Source organism: Chlorocebus sabaeus, chromosome 2 (genome assembly GCF_047675955.1).
Source record: "Chlorocebus sabaeus isolate Y175 chromosome 2, mChlSab1.0.hap1, whole genome shotgun sequence".
NCBI lineage: Eukaryota > Metazoa > Chordata > Mammalia > Primates > Cercopithecidae > Chlorocebus > Chlorocebus sabaeus.
The window spans coordinates 29,131,538-29,148,357 of NC_132905.1; the positions used below are offsets into that span (position 1 = coordinate 29,131,538).

The 16,820-nt window shown below is 40.6% G+C and overlaps 1 protein-coding gene across 1 annotated transcript in view; it reads left to right on the forward strand.

Moving 5' to 3' along the window:
* PAK5 (p21 (RAC1) activated kinase 5) overlaps window positions 1-16,820 on the forward strand; it is a 316,275-nt gene that overhangs the window by 186,007 nt on the left and 113,448 nt on the right. The window lies entirely within an intron of this gene.

Here is a 16,820-nt window from a genome sequence, read left to right on the forward strand (position 1 = left end):
TCTATCTCAGTCTCATGTCCCTCTGTTTGGCTCTTTGCTCACCCTTCCTCAGGTTCACAAGCCTCTTTGCTATTCCTTGAACTCACCAGGCATATCCACATCTTCAGGCCTTTACACTTGCTGTTGACCCTTACTAGAACTCTTTGGCCAGATACTCTAATGAATTGTATCCTTTCTATCTTCAAATATTTGCTCAACTATCACCTTCTTAGGGACATCCTCTCATCCCTAGCCACACAATATAAAAATTCTATTCCCCTGCCACAGCATTCGCTGTTCCATTTTCTGCTTTTATTTTTTTTCTCCCGGACTTTATCATCTTCTAATATACTACATAATTTGCCTATTTACTTGTTTATTGTTTTCTCTCCTATCATGAGAGCCCCATAAGGATGGTAAGGATCTTTGTCTGCTTCCCTGTTGCATCTTCAGTACCATGGACAGTACCCGGCTTCAGCAGGTGCACAGTAAAATATTTGTCAAAGAAACGATGGAGAGAGCCCTAAGGGAAGAAAGAATGGAGAGAAAATTAAAATAACCTTAATCTACCACAGATTTTTGCTTGGAATGCGAATCACTTCTCACTTGCACACAGCCACTTAACCGTGTAATCCACGTGCAGTGCCTCTGCTTTGCTGTATAATTCTGAAAGCCTTTAGTGCCCTGGTTGCCTTTATCCCCCTCATGCCAGCATTATCCTCAGGTTCTTCTGGGGTTTGAGAGCCTCAGGTGGCAGGCTGTAAGTGAGGACCTGAAAATATTTTACAATAGAAGTGGGCAACTTCAGATTTGGAAGGGAGAGACAGTCAGAAGCTAGTTATTGTTGTTTTTGCTGCTCTTATTGGGACTCTCAGTTTGTCTGACTTAGGCTGCACAAACCAAGCCCATTCTTGCCCTTTCCCTTTGGCTTACCTGCTCTCATGGAGAAGCAAATATGAAGAAAAGAGCCAGAAGGTGAAATTTATACACTATAGCAGGGGTTTCTATGCATGGAAAGTTCAGTTTGAAGCTGACATGTCAACAGGACTACCATTTCTATTTGCTCAGAATGTTGGATTGTTTGGGGACAAGGCAATATCCAATGATAGATTCTAGTGGTTTAAAGAAAGAAACAAACAAAAAAAGCCCAAGAACTGTGATTTTTTAAATCTAAAATTGTACTACAAATTTTTAGTATTTAACTGCTAAGAAGATTCCATTCTTTACTCATAACAGCAAATTCCCTTCTTATTTGGCCCAGTCTTTTTCAACAGGAAAGTTTCTTACACCCAATATTCTATTGTTTAAAATTCATACAGTCAATGACATTAAAAGTGGCCAGCTTGGCCAGGCGCAGTGGCTCATGTCTGTAATCCCAGCACTTTGGGAGGCCAAGGCGGGTGGATCACGAAGTCAGGAGATCGAGACCATCCTGACTAACATGGTGAAACCCTGTCTCTACTAAAAATACAAAAAAAATAGGCAGGCTTGGTGGCAGGCGCCTGTAGTCCCGGCTATTCTGGAGGCTGAGGCAGGAGAATGGTGTAAACGCGGGAGGCAGAGCTTGCAGTGAGTCCAGATCGTGCCACTGCACTCCAGCCTGGGAGACAGAGTGAGACTCCATCTCAAAAAAATAAATAAATAAATAAGTGGCCAGCTTGACAACTTATTTCTCCCATAACTTTAAGAAAATATACAGCTCTGATGTTTTCAAACAAATGGTAGCAGTAACTTATTTTTGGAAATAAGTCAAACACCATTGCAGTTGCCCATATGAAGCCCATATTCTCACCAGGAGGTGGTGCTAGCATATGACCCTCAGATGGAAAAGAGCAGAATTAGGCAACTGTTTGTGTGACCCATTTGACCAATCTAAATAAAGCAAAATTAAGGTTACATAAGGTTATTTGGCTCGATGTGAAATTCCTATGCATCAGTTTGTATCTTCTTGAAGACTGAAGGAAAGAAAACAGGCTCCGATGTTGTTAAACTTGACAGTGTTTCCAATTATGATTTATGGAAGGTCTCATTTTGATTGCCAGCTGTGTGTACACCTGCACACACACCCACAATACCATTTTCAATCACCTGAGAAGATTGATAATTAGATGAGAACGACACCTGCCACGTATCTCATAGTTACTGTTGCAGACTTCTAAAGTCTTTATACCCAATTATTTGGGGGGCTTTTTACCTGTTGCTGGGACATGTAGCTCCTTGAAATTGCCTTTTTAAGAGAGGGCAGAAGATCTCAGTGTGGCGTCTTGAGTGGTGAGTTCCAGAAATTACAGCATTCCTCTGCCAACTACCAGAATTAGAGTTTATTCTTAGTGTATGCTGGAGCTGGCTCACATGAGCTTGTGAGAGCCAATTGTGCTCGTCTTTAAAAATATTTTTTTCAATTAAAAAAAATGTTCAGCAATGTCACAATGGTAGCTTGAAATTAGCTGTGTGAAACTACTTGCACCATAAAAGTTGACAGACATTACAATCAGGGTTTGTTTCACCCTTTTCCAGAGCCAGTTTTTAATCACTTAGCAGCATGCCACTATTACTTACTGCAAATGTAGTCCAATTCTCTATGTCTCACAGTAGCCAATCATTGGCAATGTGACATTGAAGCTTCTTCCTTTGAAAAGCAGGCTAATTTCCCCACCCATTGAATCTGGGCTGGTCTTATAGCTTGCATTGGTTATAGGAGCTAGTGGAACAAATCTTATGTGCCTTTTCCTAGCCTAGGTCTCAAGAGGTGTTACATCTGTGCTCTCTCAGAACCCTGATACCACCACAAGAACAAGCCCATGCTACCCTGCTGGAAGATGAGAGTTCATGTGGCCATCCCAGACCAGTCAGTTTCCAGACAACCCATAGCTGACCACAGAACACGTGAATGAGCACAGGCAAGACCATAAGAACCACCCTACTGGACCCAGCACAAATTATCAGCCCACAATATTTGGGGCCAAATAAATGGTTGTCATTTTAACTCACTAAGTGTTGGGATGGTGTGATATGCAGCAAAAACTAACTGATCAACTAATCTACTCATAATTCACAGTAAGTTTTAAACAAACAAATAACAGTGGTATTTCCAGGATTAAATTATGGGCCAGTATCTGTTTGGGGAAACCCTACTTCACTAAAAGACTTACTGTGAAAATACTTTATCAAGTTTTCCTATTCATTACCTTCAGAAAGTAGATGGGCGTATTTGGATATTAGTGTCATTGATGTAAAATATTTTTAAAAACTGGAGAATCTGGGACTATCTATACAATGTTTACAAACGGTGGACCACTTCATTCCCTTCTTAAATAAGTATTGCTTCAGCCACAGGAGCTGCTTTTGTTTCTTGAACAAGGTAAATCCTTTTCTCTCTTGAGTACTTTATCCTTGGTTACTTTTGCCTGGAATGCTCTGTCTCAAGTTCACAAGACCTGCCCCTTCTTATCCATAAAGGCTGAACTCAAAGCATTCTCAACCCAATATCTGTATCACAAGTAGGCATGCAGCTGCTCTCCTACAAGTTACATTTTCATAATGCTATCCAGTAGAAATATAATATAAGGTACATCTTCAATTTTAAGTACTCCAGTAGTCATATTTTGAAATATAAAAGAGGTAAAACTAATTTTAATTAATCTGTTTCATTTTATCCAAAATGTTTACCACTTTAATATATAACCAATCTAAAAATATTAGTAATACAAGTGATCAAAAAATAACCTGTACAGTATTATTCATACCAGCTTTATTTGTAATAGCCAGAAACTAGAAACAACCAAACTATCCCTCAGTGAGTGAGTGGTTTAACAAAGTATGGTACATGCATGCCATGAAATACTACTCACCAATAAAAAAGAATGAACTATTGATACACGCAACAATGTGGATGGAGTGTAAGGGCCTTGGGCTGAGAGGGAAACAGGACCATCCCAAATGGTCATATAGTCTATTATTTCATTCATATAATAGTCTCAATATTATGCATTTGTGGAGATAGAAAACAAATTACAGGTTGCCAGGGCTTAGCGATGGTGGGGGTAGTGAGGGAACATGTGACTTTAAAAGGATAGCACATATTTGTGGGGATAGAACAGTTCTATACACTGACTGTGCTGGTAGTTACAGGAATCACTATATGTGATAAAATGGCATAGACATATATACATACATTGTACCAATGCTAAAGTCCTAGTTTTGATATGATAACCCTAACTATGTAAGATGTAACTATGGGGGGGGTACAATTAAAGTAAAATGTACACTTATATGTATACTTTTTAAAACATTACAAATTCACAGAAAGTTGTGAAGATAGTATGGAGAGATTTGTGGGCCCTTTATCTCTGTAACATTTTATTTCTTTCATTTACAATAATAATAGCTAACAATTATGGAATGCTCATTCTGTGCCAGGCAGTGTTTCATGTGCTTAACAAGTGTTAACTCATCAAATATTCACAACAACCTTTTGACATAGATATTAATTAGTTGCACTTTATTAAAAAGCTGAGGCATAAAAAGATTAAGTAATTTGCCCCAGTAAGTAGAAGAGCAAACGTTTGAACCCAGAAGACTGACTCTAGACTTCACTGTGCTTGTTTTTTCTTCTCCCTTCTACTCTATAAGGTCTTGATCACCACTGCCTTGCCTATAGTGCTTGGTATACAGCAAATAGTTAATTAAAATTTTTAGAGGAGTGATAAAAACATACGAGGAAAAAATCAAAAAGGATTGGGTCCTCTCTCTCCCACTCTGTCCTTGAAAAGCTCTGCGTTTATCTGGGTTCCTTAGAAGCATTTGGGATGCATTCCTGTCATATGCTGTTGATCTCACCCTGTGTGCTGCCTGCTTGTTAGAAGCCAGTCTGCTTGAACCATGAATTGTCTCTATCAAGGGAAATGTTTTGTCTCAGTGACTATTCATTCAACAAATATTATTGCTCATCTACTATGTGCCGGGCACAGATAAGATCAAGATGACCTTAAGGAGCTTATTACTTGCTAAGGAAGACCAACTTTGATTTCCAACAATGTTGGTAGGAAAGGAAAGTATCTAGGCTTTCTGAAAGGCAACTTGCTAGCATTTTAAAAAGTTTTGAACATGCTTGCTTTTATGGGATGAATGCCGTCCACCTCCCAAGTTCATATATTGAAATCCTAACCTCCAATGCCTCCAAATGTGACTGAATTTGGGAGGCAGGGACTTTAAACAGATGATTAAATTAAAATGAGGTCATTAATTTGGTCCCTAATCTAATATGGCCCATGTCCTTTTGAGAAAAGGAAACTTGGACACAGTCATATATAGGGGGAAGACATCATCTACAAGCCAAGGAGAGAAATCTCAGTCTCAGAAGAAACCAACCCTCCCGACACCTTGATCTTGGACTTCCAGCCTCCAGAAGTGAGAACAAAATTTATCTTGCTTAAGCCAACCAATCTGTGTTACTTTGTTTTGGCAGCCCTAGGAAACTAATACATATGCCTTTCCTCCATTATTTCCACATCTGACAATCTATGCCACAGACCTGCTTGTATTTATGCAGAATGATACACCTAGCAGAGTTCTAACAGCAATGGTGTTTTTTAGAGCCCCAAAACTTAAATGTTAATCAATAGAAGAATCAATAGATGAATTATAGTACATTGCATTTTATAAAATGCTATGGAGACTTTAAAAAGCAAGTGTGATATGTGTGCTGATATGGAAAGATTGCCAAGGTTTGCTTTTTTATTTTTTTTAACATAACACCCAAAATAGGCTAAATGACTCAAAAAAAAGCAAGTCCCACCCAGTGTACTTAGAGTGGTCATATATTTATGTATAAAAAATCAGGATGTGTGCAGGGATAACACAAACAAATAGAAAATGGTCTGAATTTGAAACTCTGCAATAGGAACAAAGTAGTTCCCTTTTAGCTTTTACTATGTGTGCTTCTTTTTGTTTGAACCATCCACAACTGTGAGCTTGGATAAGGGGTTTGGATTTGTGTGTAATGACAATGAGAAGTCATAGAAAAAGTTTAGGAGAGCGAGCATAATACAGACGTACATTTTAGAAACATTGGTCTCCCTACAGGGTGGAGAACTGCTTGTACAGGTAAGTGTAGTGGAAGGGAAACTGAGCTAGACAACTTTGTAGCAGCCTAAGAGAGAAATGATGGTGGCGTGGACAGGGTAGACAGAATGTGTTCATGCGTGTCTGTAATTTGAAATAATCTTTTCTCTAGCACAACAGACAAGGAACTGTGGGAGCACTTAAGAAGAAAGGTATTCTGAGGTCTAAAGTGGCCTCCCTAAGGAAGTTCCATTTGATCTGAGGCCAGAAAAGAGACTTTGGCTGAGGGCCAAGATGAGAGGGTAGAGACAGGCAGGGGAGGGCGAAGTTGGGGGGGATGGGGGACTTTAAGGTAATGGGGGTGACTAAGGATGGTAAGGCTTAATGAAAGGGAGAAGGAATTTATGCAGTTAGAGAGGTACCAAGGGGTGGTCCCGAGGAGCCTTGTAAGCTCTGATAAGGAGTTTGGTTTTGTTTTTAAGGTCAGTGAGAAGTCATAGAAAAGGTTTAAGAGAGAGACAGCATGATACAGACTTATATTTTTCAAAAGATTGATCTGCCTACAGGGTGGAAAACTGCTTGGCAGGGGCAAGTTTAGTTGAAGGGAAACTGAGCTAGATAATTTTATAGTAGACTAGGAGAGAAATGATGCTGACATGGACAGAGCAGTGACAGTGGGTGTGGTAGACAGAATAGTGCCCTCCTTGCAAAATGTCAGCGTCCTAATCCCTGAAATATGTAAGGGGAATTACGGTTGCAGGTAGAATTGCTGTTGCTAATAAGATGACTTTAAAATAGGGAGATTATCCAGGCTGGTCTGATATAATACAAGAGTCCTTAAAAGTAGAAGAGAAAGACAAAACAAGCGAGTCAGAGGAAAATGGGAAAGATGAGCCAGGCACGGTGGCTCATGCCTGTAATCCCAGCACTTTGGGAGGCTGAGACAGGCAGATCACCTGAGGTCAGGAGTTGGAGACCAGCCTGGCCAACATGGCAAAACCCCATCTCTACTAAAAATATAAAAACTAGCCAGGCATTGTGGTGCATGCCTATATTCCCAGCCACTCGGGAGGCTGAGGTCAGAGAATCACTTGAACCCAGGAGACGGAGGTTGCAGTGAGCCGAGATCACCAAGATCACCAAGATCACACTACAGCACTCCAGCCTGGGGGTGGGGTGTGGGGGCAGCATGTGACCCTGAGAAAGAAAGAAAGGAAGGGAAGGGAAGGGAAGGGAAGGGAAGGGAAGGGAAAGAAAGGAAAGAAAACAAGGAAAAGAAAAGAGAAGAAAAAGAAAGTGGGAAAGATGGAATAACAGTCAGAGAGAGATGCAGTATCAGCCGAGGAATACAAGTGACTTCTAGAAACTGGAAGAGACAAGGAAATGTATTCTCCTCTAGAGACTCCAGCAAGGGACATACCTCTGCCAATGCCTTGATTTTTACCCATTGAGATTCATGTTATACTTCTGACTTCCAGAACTGTAAGAAAATAAATTGTATTATCTAAGCTGCTAAGTTTGTGGAAATTTGTTACATCAACTTTAGGAAACTAATACAGTGGGAATTCAGAGAGAGGTATAGATGTAGTGAACATCTGGGGAGCAGATGCAATTTAATGCAATGTGGTGCTATCTATATAAGGATTAAGATATGTATGAAAGATAAAGGTAAAGCAAGTAGGAGATCATGAGTTAAGTTTTGGAGATGCTGAGTGTCAAAAATAAGAATAATCCAAGAGGAGCTTTGGAAGAATAGACACGGAGCTTAAGAGAGAGGTTTGGGCTCTGTCTCCATATTTGGGCTGATTGGCATAAAGAAGAAGTAAACTTATAGTAAAGAATAAAACCATGGTGAAGTAGTGGCTTTTGATTGTTATATTTAACACATTTCCATGCAGTTTTTCTGAGTACTTACTACATTGATGGTACTCTAAAACCCATGATTTTCTTCCTGCTATTATCTCAGTATTACATTGTCATTCTGACAATGTGAAAATGATTCAAATTTAAATATGTTTTCCTTAAAGTGTGCCTTTTGTCAGTACTGGATATTGGATAGCAGAAAGTTGAGAAGGATGAGTTGAAGCCAGGGTGAGGAGTTGAAGCCAGGATGAGGGGTTAAGTTAGAGCAGAAAGGTATGATGATGTTGAGGGTCTAGAAAGTGTGCAGTTCAGATGGATGTATATGCTAAATCCAACTGTGGGCACAGATTTCAGAATCAGGGCAGAATCAGAAGGCTTAGATAAGAAGAAACCAGCAGACAGGTAAGATTCAAGCGTCATGATCAGAGGGAAGGGTCTAAGACATTCACAGAAGTAGAGAAGGACAAATAAGAAACAAAGATTCAGGTATGAAGTCAGGGTTTACATCCCAGTGGTAGAAATTAGAAGCCAGCTCGCCCGGCTAGTTTTTTGTATTTTTTAGTAGAGACGGGGTTTCACCGGGTTAGCCAGGATGGTCTCGATCTCCTGACCTCATAATCTGCCCGTCTCGGCCTCCCAAAGTGCTGGGATTACAGGCTTGAGCCACTGCGCCCGTCCCAACTACTCGGGAGGCTGAGGCAGGAGAAAGGCCTAAACCCGGGAGACGGAGCTTGCAGTGAGCCGAGATCTGGCCACTGCACTCCAGCCTGGGAGACAGAGCAAGACTCTGTCTCAAAAAAAAGAAAAAGAAAAAGAAAAAAAAGAAATTAGAAGCCAGAATCAGATCCACAAAAGAAAAAAAGGGGCTACAGCTGTTTCTACACCTGTGGAGAAGGCAAGTGTGTTTGGATTATGACACAGGTCAAAAAAACAGGCCCAGGTCACAAAGCAACTGAATAATGAGCATCTGTACAATAGAAATGGGGACCAAGCACAAGGATAATCATTTTGTTGACCCAACAGGCTTTAATACAGTTTCTTCTGGAGTGGGAAGCACCCAGTGGAACATAGTGACTGTCCGATGGGTCCTGTTAGGAGACACTGCAATAGATGAATCCAAGGAGAGGAAACTATGTCATTTATAACAACTTTGACACATAATGATATGTTTTTTTTAGAAAACAACTTTATTTTTAGATTATATGATGAACCCATCCCAAGATTTTGTATTTTCCTATGGATCCCAAATATGTAATCCAAGTTGTATTTTCCCTAAAATCAGCATAGCTAAAAGCCTGGAGAACCTTTTGTTCTTGATTCTGAGGCTATAATGAATGTACACCTGGGCAATGCCATCTCAGAAAGGGGATGGTGCTGTTGGTGCCATCCCCTCTGTAATGTGATTTTGGAAACAGCCACCTTTCTCCCATAAGTGACTGGTCAGTCATTAAATCTAAATTATATGAACACAGGTATGTATTTCTAAAGTACTTACATTTCCATTATTACATTTACCAAGTTCTGAAAAATAGATCTGAGATTAAGAAAAGAAAAATCTCTCTTCAAGAGGGAGTCAATAAGAAAAGACTCACTCTTAAGAGGTACGTTAAAGTCACCATTTAAAAATTTTGTGGTCTTATTCTTTCAACTATGTCTCTAGCTGGCTGAATGACTGGAAACCTTAATAGTTCAGTAATTACATTGACTCTTCACTTTATTAGACCAACACCGTTTGACATATTTCTTTCTTAATCCCAAATGTTATATTACAATTTGAGATTTTTGAGGGGGGATATGAACAAAAAGATTTTTTATCTCCTGCTCTGCCTGCCCCACCACACCCTGTGCCTGCCCCAACCCATCTTCAGTATGGCTCCTGCCTGCCAGCTACTTCCTCCCATGCAGTCAAAGCTCCTGGGGCATATCCATGTCATTATCTTTTATTACTATTATTATTATCATGAAATATACAAAACAAAAAATTTACCATTTTAACCAATTTTTATTGTACTGTTCAGTGGCATTAAATACATTCATACTTTTGTGTGACCATCACCACCATCCATGCCATTAAACTTAAAATGTTACCATGGATGGTACACAGGACTGAGCCATGAGTCATTGTTTTGAAAAGGTTGAAGAATGCTGGAACCTTCTCGATTTGTAATAGAAGTCAAGTAGTTACTCCTCTACCTCTACGTGTCCACCTGATGTGACGAGAGATGGCACTTCAGCCACTGATTGGACCTGGCTTGTAGTAGAGTTCCTACTCCATTCCCTAAAATCCTGATTTGGATTGCATTTGCTAGGAGCCAGACACAGATCTAAGCCACTTTTCATGTCTTAGTTCACTGAATGTTCACAACAACACACTGAGGGGGAGAATATTGCTATTCCCATTTATCATAGGAGGATACTGAGGCAAAAGGATGCAAAGCAGTTTGCCCAAGAATGCAGAACTGATAAATGTAGCAGGACTCAGATTCAGATCCAGGAAGTCTGGGTCCCTGCTTTCAACCACAATCCTAAATTAATGAGAAAATGGGCTGCCTGAGGAGGCAACAGGATTGTTTGATAAAATTATTTTGTCATTACCCTTTTAGATAACTTCATAAAGAAAGTAATTTCACAGAATGCCCATCTTGCTTTTTTGAACACTTCGAGCTTTATGCCCAAGAGAAAAATAAGGCAACAAAAATACTTTTAAAATAGTTACAAAGGAATACATGCAAAGAGCAGGGGTCTCCACATGGCTAATGGAGACTTTGGCCCCTTTTAATGGGTGGTGGCTTCTTGTGGATATTCCCTAGTCCCTAGGCATTGCTGGTGAATCCTGGGAAGTGGGGACCACAAGCCCCACAAGTATGCTACATGCCAGTCAGAGTCCTGATGGGAAGCAGAAGGTGAACTCCAGAAGGGTCTACCTGGCGCATGGAAACAAGGTTCTGAGAACCTATAAAAAATGTAGGAATACCCACAAACTAAAAACTGTAGGAAGATATCATATCTAGCCCTACAGGGACTGAAAACTGGCGGGAAAACCGGAGGGAAAAGGGAATGCCAACAGAAGCTTGTACATATTGGAGAATTTTGGCAAGAAAACCAGAGAAATATGCTTGGCAAGAAAACCAGGGAATTTTGCAAAGAAAGCCAGGGGAATAAATCCCCATCCTCTTTCTCCACCTACAAATTGCCTCTAATTGGTCAAACTCCCCTAGAAGCCAAAGACAAGGAAGTTCTAGTGATGCAGTCATAGAAATCAACTTAAAGGCACAGAGAAGAGCAGAGACTGAATCCAGGGCTGGGGAGAGAGTTGTAGTGTATCAACTCAGAAGAACCAGCAAAGTCCCCACTGCAACCAGATAATATGAGCAGTATTAACCACTCCCTTGTCTATCATGGAAGCAACATTCAGATCATCCAGTCCCTTGTAGGGCTTTCTTCTAATATCTTCTCATTGAGTTATCCGAACAATTACAGGAGCCCAGCATATCTGGAGTTAACTCCATGTAGAATGGAGGACTCCCCATGTGAGAGAGGCTGCCAGGGCCACAGAGCATGCTGCACCATGGGGACTGGACTAGTATTCAAGTCAGCAGAGCATGGACCAGTTTGTCCTCACAATGTGGACTGCCAGGTTTGGAATTCCATTTCGGTTCCTTCCTATTGAGTGAACTTGGGCACATTTTAAAAAATTCCTGTAGGCCTCAGTTTCCTTATCTGTATAGCAGAAATACTAATAGTCCTTACAATATAAATTGCTGTAAACAGAATATGTGAATTTGTACATATAGAGCAGTATCTGACACACAATTCATCCTAGATGATTATTATTTAAGTAGCATCTTCTGGTCCCTAATGAGGTGCTGTGCTATCACCTCAACCTACATGACTCGAATAGTACCAGGTGCTGCTGCATTAGCCTGCTATTTTTTCTTCGACTCCTTGCTCCCTATGCCTGTTCATAGAGACCTGAATTGGGAGATGCCTGCATGTTGGAACTTTTAGACTAGGCATACACTTAAGGCAGGGCAACCCACTAAGTTAGGGGCAGAGCTGGGCTGTCCCCGAGAACAGGTTGAGGGCTGAGATAACCATGAAGATGTCAGAGCAGAAATGGGGTATGGGAGTCTGGGGATCTGGATTTCCTTCAGTCTCTTCTATGACTTAAGACTTACCTTTCATAGAAGAACATAGGGTGACTGAAACCATCCATCAAAGCAGTGTTTGCTGTGAGTTTTGCAATAAACTTTGAGAAACAAGGATTCTGGGATCTGTTTACTATCCTCCTCTAGGAACTAAACTAATATTAGCATAATAAAGACCTTGAAATGTCCCACAAAGGGACCTTATGTAATTCATTGTTTCCCAAACTTAGTTAGCTAAGGAACCAACTTGGCTAATGCTGAATCAAACTGCCAGGTGAATTTTCACATAATGAAACAAATAATAAAGTGTTTAATAATGAAATAAAGAGATGGATAAATATTTCACATTAATTCTTGAATTGCCTACTTTTCAACCTGTGGCTAACTTTCTGTACTGAAAGATACCTACCCAGCTGTTAGGAAGTAGATCTGCTGGACACGGAGGAGTGGAAGGAGGTATGCTGTGCCCTTGGTTTACATGGGTGCTGAGCAGCAGGGATCTTTTCTTCTATGGAAGAGGCTGCTCAGTTTCACCTGCTCAGTGACACAGTTTGTAGTTTCTCAGAAAGCGCCTTTCTGGAGAGACGTGACAGGACCCAAGAAACCTCACCATCCATACCAACTGGATTCCCTAAGAAGGGTAGGATAGTGTAACTGGCAGAGAAGGTAAATACAGGGCAGCCATACATTGCTCTCACAAGTGATTAAAAGCTTGTGTTTTGAGATTCTAAATCTCCAGTTTTACAAGTTTCTAACCTGGGCTCTGAGCATCTGTTTCCTCTTCTATGAAAGGGCGATGATAATAACACCTCCTCTGCAGAGAAGAGTTAGTCTAGCAGGCTTGAGGATGCATATCCTAGAAAAAAGCCTATTTGCAAGGTTGGCCCTTGGTTGGCATCTGGGAACTTGGATTTTAGGAAGTTCCTCACTATTCGCTGATAAAGAATGGCTTATTATGCCTAAACTGTTTATGCAAAAAAAAGAAAAAGAAAAAAAAAAGGGTTTATGTTGAACTCCTGTTTTCCTCCTGGATTTAAATATGGACTAAGCAAGGGTGCCTATGTGACCAGTAGCAAATAAAATCCTCAGGCCCTTCATCTCTGATGGGCTTCCCCGGTAGACGGCATTTTATGTGTGTTGTTACAATCAGTCCTGGGGGAATTAACAACAATCCGTGTGAGTTCTCTAGGAGAAGACCTCTGAAAGCCTGCACCTGGTATCCTCTGGACTTGGTCCCATGCCCCTTTTCCCACTGCTAATTTTGTTTTGTATCCTTTCACTGTAATAAATCATAGCCATGAGTATGACTGTATGCAGAGTCCTATGAGTTCTCCTGGTGAATCATCAAGCCTGGAGGTGGTCTTGGGGACCCGTGACAGAGGGCTGCCATGAATGTGGGATAAGACGCATTGAACTTTTAGTGCCCTAGTAGGTAGACTGAGCATGAGCACATCACAGAGAAGAAATCATCTGCCAAGCAGATCTTCACTTTCCTACTAGGCGTTCCTCTGTCCCATGGTGCCAAAAGGCACTAGGACCCTGTCTCTGTCTTTTACCTGAGTGTGGGCCTCCTCCTTGCTAACAGCGCAGTAGACACTGCTGATAGAATGTCACGATCCATCTTGGAGATTTGTCTCTGCATCTGTGAACTTCCCAGGAATAATTGCTTCAGGATTTAGAGCTGTTTTGTGTTTTCCTTTTAAGTTGTTCCTTTGTAACTCTTTAACTCAAATTTACTGGAGAGATAGAACTGTTTGTTTGACCATTAAAATTATAGTTGTGTGGTGTCACAGGATGTAGTGTATGTAGACTAATTCAGCTGTGAATTTCCTCTCCACAACTCTCTTATTTAAACACAGAAACAGTATTAGTTCATTGATATTTTCTTTTGAATGCTCTCATTGAGTGGCATAGCAACCACTGGGAAATTCACAATGAGAAAGGGAATAACAAGACATTTCTATTCTGCCTCTAAAAATATTTGGCCTAGCATTTTCAGTGCTTGTTCAGGTATGAATACAGGCCAAATAACTCTTCTCAAATGATTTTTCTGAAATAATTTGTCTTGCTTTTTTAAAAAATGGTCATAGCTAAAGTTTCTTAAACTGTCAAGCAGACTCAGCCAACAAATGGCCAAATTATATTTTCAAATGTATTTTATGCTCACTAAATAATTCTGAGAGATGGTGTATAGAGCTAATTATTGGTAAAATTTCCTGCCACTGAAAACGTTCCAGATCTTCAACCAAACAGTAATATCACAATCAAAACTCCTTTGAGTTAGCACTCAATTGTGTAGCAGCTAATATAGTTACCCAGATTGGATGTTGTTACTTGAAACTTTGAAGCAGCTAAAATAGAAACCTAAAAATGGCAAGCATCTGAAGATGCAAGGTAGAGGATGATAATCAGGGTTTTTATTATGTTGGCTTTTTCTGTATAGCAGTCTACTCCAAAGCATAATGGTTTAAAGCAAAAAAACATTTATTTGTGTCTTGATTCTGTACTTCTAAGTCCAACTGGGTAGTTCTGCTGGTTTTGACTAGGCTCTCTCATGTGGATAGCTGCTGGTCAGCTGGGCAGCTCTGCTTCTCAGGGTCGACTAGTTGCTGGCTGGGGAGACAGGTAACTGGGATACACAGCCCCTCATCTTCCAGCAGGATAGGCTGGCTTTGTTTTCATGCTGACTGCTGTTTCCAAGGACAGCAAGAGGGCGAGCAAGCCCCAGTGTGCAGGCACAGTGCGTATTGGTGTCATATTTTCTCTTGTCTCATTGGTCACATCAAATTTTATATCCAAGTTCAGAGTCAGTGTGGGAGAGGCCTCCTTGAAGGCATGGATACCAGGAAGAATGAAACATTGTGGGCCATTTCTGCAGCAGTCTGTGACAGCAGGGTTCCTTTACTTCTTTACACTTTGGTTTGGGTGTGCCTGAGTGTTTAAGGTCAGCTCACTTGTATTTGTAGACCTACTTGTAGTAAAGTACTTAGATAATTGTTTTAAATTATAATTATATTTTCCAGGAAAGATAACGTATCAAGGTAGTTGAAGTCTTTATAATCTTTCATCCATTTTCATTACAGCCCTTCCAAATTAGTCTGAAGTAACAAGCAGAATGAATGTGATGGGTTTTGATGGAGTCCAGGGAGTGAAGGCTTTGAATGATCTGAGCATTGCTGAGAGAATATTTATGTAGGTAGAGGATGGAAAAAGAACTTGAGAAAACTGGAAGGCATGGGAAGACCCTGCTTACTACACAGGGACAAGTGTTTAAAAGAAATAACAGTTTTAACAGAGAATGAAGGGAGGTAGAGAAGGAACAATGGGGAGAGTGAGAGAACATGGAGCTCCAACCCCTTGTGCTATTTACTGAATAAATGTGCTGTTCAGGGTGATTTTAGTCCATCAACAAATATTTTGTGAGCCCTACTATAGGTCAGGCAAACAGTAATGAAAAAGCAGGAAGCATCCTTTCCCTCATGAATCGTACATTCTAGTAGTTAAAACAGACACTGAGCATACCATTACATGTAATTAATTACTCACAAGTGGATAAATGCTGTGAAGAATATATACATAGAAGTGTAGGAATATGGGCGCGGTGGCTCATGCCTGTAATTCTAACACTTTGGGAGGCCGAGGCGGGCAGATCATGAGGTCAAGAGATGGAGACCATCCTGGCTAACACGGTGAAACCCCGTCTCTACTAAAAATACAAAAAAAAATTTAGGCGGGTGTGGTGGCAGGCGTCTGTAGTCCCAGCTACTCGGGAGGCTGAGGCAGGAGAATGGCGTGAACCCCGGAGCAGGAGCTTGCAGTGAGCCGAGATTGTGCCACTGCACTCCAGCCTGGGCGACAGAGCGAGACTCTGTCTCAAAAACAAAAAGAAGTGTAGGAATATATGACCCACTATTCCAGTCCAAGAACTGAGATAATCTTCCTCAGCAAATCAACATGTAGGCCAAAACATCATCTTTTACAATGCCCATGGCAGTGTTGTAAGGATTCCCAAAATGATGATTGTTCTATTCACAGATGAGTAGCTGCAGAAAGGAAAACGCAATTACCTGGGATCACAGTGAATAGATGACCTACCTGGGATGCAAACCCGGATTACCTTATGTGTTTTCAACATCATAAAGCATACTTTGCCTATTTTACATATTTTCTAGAGGTGTTCTAGTCACTGGCTATGTTTCACCTGGGTAAACGATGTTGTTTCAAACAGGTAAAGTACACTGTAAAAAACTGTAAATATAATATGCAGTGAAAAGTGAGTCTTCCTCCCTGCGTTCTTCCCCTGGTTCCCTTCTCTGCAGGAAATATCAGTCAACTTTCTTGTATATTTGTCCAGAGGTGTATAATTAATACTTGAAGTAATTACTTTGTGACAGATATTTTTCTAAGTGCTTTGTAAATATTTACTTGTTTGATCCTTTATGCGGTGACTATCATTATCAACCCATTTTTCATGTATGTATATATTTTATTCCACACAAATGTTTTGGATTTTAAGTACATACCAAAGTTTGAAATGTTTCTTCCTGTGTACTGGTCAGCTTTAATAATGCTACATAACAAACAAGGCCAAAATCTCAGTGGCTTCATTACATACATTTATTTCTCATTTGCGAGTCAGCCGTGGCTCAGTAATTTCTCAGTTGGGCTTGCCTGGTCTTGTCTTCAGACTGGAAGTTGGGCTTGTGTCTGCCCTTATGCATCTCTCCTTCCAAGACCTAGGCTGAGGAAGTGTCATCTACCTGAGAG